Below are 3,813 nucleotides of genomic sequence, written 5' to 3'. Positions count from 1 at the left end.
GGAGAAACGAATTTCCGGAGGCTTTAACATTAAATTTCCCCATTTTCATCTCGGATCATGGTCCAATCATTGTGGATTGTCACCCTTCCTCTTGGAAAAAACAACGTACATACAAAATAGAGGCGTGGTGTCTCAAGTTTGAGGCTATAGACGAAATTGTTAGCTCAGCTTGGCACTCGACAATAACGGGGTCTGCATTATTTAGAATACAACGAAAATTGCAGAAGATAGCCACATATTGTAGACACTGGTGCTTAAACTACAAGAAAGAGTATGATATTCAATGGGATAACCTAAATCAGGAACTCTTAGCAGATCAAATGGAAATTCAATGCCCAAAAAAACGTGAGAAGGAAAGCAACAAGAGAAGGGAGTTTAAGGCTTCTATGGACATCAAGCTAGAATATTGGAAGCAAAGGGCGCGAGTAAAATGGGACAATCTTGGAGATCAACCTAGTAGCTTTTTCTATAAAAGCATGAAATCAAGGAAAGGAGGAATGATATAGAAGCCATTAAAGATTCGGTGGGGAACTAGACGACGGATGAGAATAAGATTAAAGAAGAATTTGCTTCTTTTTTTTAACATCTCTTCAACCCAGGTGATTCAGTAGAAGAAAGGACGTCTATCAGCGAGTGGTTAGGGGAGATGCCTCGCCTTTCGAATGATCAGATTTTGCAACTAGATGAACCCTTCTCTTCAGAAGAAATTAAGGGTGCGATCTTCAGCATGAGCCCTCTTAAGTCTCTTAGACCGGATGGGATTCCTCCCATCTTTTATCAGGAAAAATGGGACATAATTGGAGAAGAGGTTTGTCAAGCCACAAAAAATTTCCTCGGGGGAGGGAATATGCTACGAGAAACTAACAAGACATTCATTGCACTAATGCCAAAAGTGAGTAGACCAGAGAATGTTGGCCAAAATAGACCTATAAGCCTGTGTAACACCTCTTACAAGATCATCTCCAAATGCCTCGTTAGGAGACTTCAACCCATCATGAACTCTCTTATAGGGCAATTTCAAAACGCTTTTGTCCCGGGAAGATCGATTGATGACAACTGTATTATAGCGCATGAAATGCTATTTAAGGTGAAAAAGTCAAAGAAGGATGCCAAATACAGTATGATTCTTAATCTAGATCTTAACAAGGCATATGATAGGATTCGATGGGACTTTGTAAGGGATGTGCTTAATGAAGTATTCTTCCCCGCGAGATGGACCAGCATCATTATGGAATGCATATCATCTGTCACATATTCCGTACTTGTGAATGGTGAACCCACAAGAAGCTTCACTCCTAGAGCGGGATTAAGGCAAGGAGATCCGCTTTCCCCGTACCTCTTTATTCTGTGTGTGGAGGTTTTATCTAGGAAAATTTCTCAACAACAAAATCTGGGGCTGATCAAGGGTCTTAAAGTTCATAGGAGAGCCCCGGAGATATCCCACCTTCTGTTCGCTGATGACGCCCTCTTCTTCTTAAAGGGAACTCTAGAGAATGCTTGGAACCTTCAAAAAATTCTAAGTTCCTTCTGTGCTATGTCAGGTGAAATGGCAAACAACAATAAGTCATATACTGTCTTCAGTAGAAACACCCCTCAAAAATTCAGAAGGCTTCTTAACAAGAGGTTGAAAGTGGAGAGTAAAGAGAAACTGGGGACATATTTAGGATGCCCGATGGATGTGACGGGCCATTCACTTCAGGCATTCCAGGAGTTACCACAAAAAATTTCGAACACCATAACTTCGTGGAGTTTTTCATCCTTGAACCAAGCAGGTAAGCTTCTTCTCATAAATAGTATCCTTATGGCTTTTGCTTCTCACATAATGGCTATTTACTTGTTTCCTAAGAAAGTACTAGCGAGCTCCACCTCAACTCTTCTAAAATTCTGGTGGAAGACAAATAAGGATGAAAAACCGATTTATTAGAAGAAACGAAGCCTCCTTGAAAAACACAAGCTAGAGGGAAGGTTAGGGTTGAGAAACCTCCTTGCAATAAACAAAGCCACGTTTTTCAGGTAAGCATGGTGCATGCATCAGAACCCCCTCCTATTGGCAAGTCAAATTTTTAGAGCCAAATATTCGGATGATTGGTTCTTGAAAAGTTTAAGTGGTAGAATTCCGGCTGCTTGCTCGTGGGGAGGAAGAACCATTATGAGGAGTGTTCAATTCTTGGCCTCGGGAGTGGGGACTATGGTAGGGAATGGAAGGAAATCGAAGATCTTAGGTCCTAAATGGGTGGAAGGTGACCCAATTACTTTTGAAGGACAAGGAATCCAATCTCAAGATAATAAACCATAATGGATAAGTGATTTAATAAGTAATAATACATCTTGGAATGAAGAAGCACTTATCAAATGGTTTGGGGAATAGAATGCTAAGAGGATCAAAACAATCCATATCCCCCTCGTCGATCGGGAGGACGAGCTTATTTGGTTACACTCCAAATATGGGCACTACACTCAAAAATCGTGGTACTGGGTCACAATGAGAAATAATGGGAATTCATCGGGAACAATAGCATTTTGGAAGAAATTTTGGACGAAAAAACTCTAGCCAAAATGGAAAATATTCTATTGGAAGCTAGTTAATGGTGCTTTAGCCACCCGAGTAAACCTTAGGAGGAAGAAAATCCTAAGCGAGACTCTTTGTACGTTCTGCGGACAGGAAGAAAAGTCGAATACTCACCTATTTAAAAATTGTGAAGTAACGAAAAGAATTTGGGCTGCCTCAAGCTCAGGACTAATAAATGTGGATAAGTGCAATGAGCAAATTGCGGTTTGGTCCAAGAATTGGATTTGGTACTTCATGATGAATGAAATTCCAGACAATGACCGCATGCATGAGTTTGTGGGGATACTATGGAGTATTTGGTTATGCAGGAACAACTCCATCTTCAACCCAAGAAAAAAGTTCGACCCAAGGGAAGTCTTTAACATCCTCAATTCATGGAAGAAAAGGGATGAGGAGAGCCGAAAGAGGTGCAGTCAAGAAGAAGACAATAAGGTGATCCCTAAAATTCAGTCGACGCAAAAATCAAACATATGGAGTTATAACTGGACGGATCAGGATTTGGGATATAAGCTCCTAATAGACGGAGCATGGAAGATATCAAGAGGAAGAGGGCAAAATCCAGGTATAGCAGCATATGGTTGGGTCCTGAAAAAGAGGAATGAGGAAGTGGATAAAGGCGGGAAGATTATCAATACCAACTCAGCAGACCAAGCAGAAGCTCTAGCACTACTATGTAGTCTTAAGGAAATGTTAAATAGGAATATTTTGAAATTAGAAGTTTGGACGGATTCGAAAACCCTAGTAGATGGGCTCAGGGAGGAAAATAAAGCACCGACATCTATAAGAAACATCTCTCTAGATATAAAGTTGTTATTTACAAATTTTAACTCTGTTAAAATTTGTAAGGTAGATAGAACTAGTATAGTAAAAGCTCACTCTATTGCTACTAAGGCAAGAAAGGAGGGCTCTAGGCTGTAATTTGGGCTTGATTATCTTTATTGTTGCCAAAAAAAAAAAAGAATAATTCCTATTGATTTGTTACGCTTGTTTAACTCATGTAATTGTGCAATATCGAAAGATCGTATTCATTAGAGGCTTGTTACAATAGGTAGGTTTGATTATGTTGAGCGACTGTACTGGCATATGTTAATCTAAGAGCTGTTGATGCCCGACCGTACGATTAACGAAATACTGTAGTTATTCGAACCTCAATCTAAGTATTGTTGAACTATATTGTGGTGATTAAATTGGTATAAGCATGGTGGACCGATCGATTACCCTAGGTTTTTAATTATTTGATAAAC

At 39.8% G+C, this 3,813-nt stretch overlaps 1 pseudogene; it reads left to right on the top strand.

Moving 5' to 3' along the window:
- Positions 1–1,672: 1,672 nt before the first annotated feature.
- On the top strand, positions 1,673–3,487 carry LOC125492357 (uncharacterized; annotated as a pseudogene).
- Positions 3,488–3,813: the final 326 nt, after the last annotated feature.

The sequence above is a fragment of the Beta vulgaris genome, chromosome 1, assembly GCF_026745355.1.
Source record: "Beta vulgaris subsp. vulgaris cultivar EL10 chromosome 1, EL10.2, whole genome shotgun sequence".
Taxonomy (NCBI): domain Eukaryota; kingdom Viridiplantae; phylum Streptophyta; class Magnoliopsida; order Caryophyllales; family Amaranthaceae; genus Beta; species Beta vulgaris.
The sequence above is the reverse complement of the archived record's forward strand: the minus strand, read 5'-3'. Positions and strand labels throughout refer to the sequence as shown.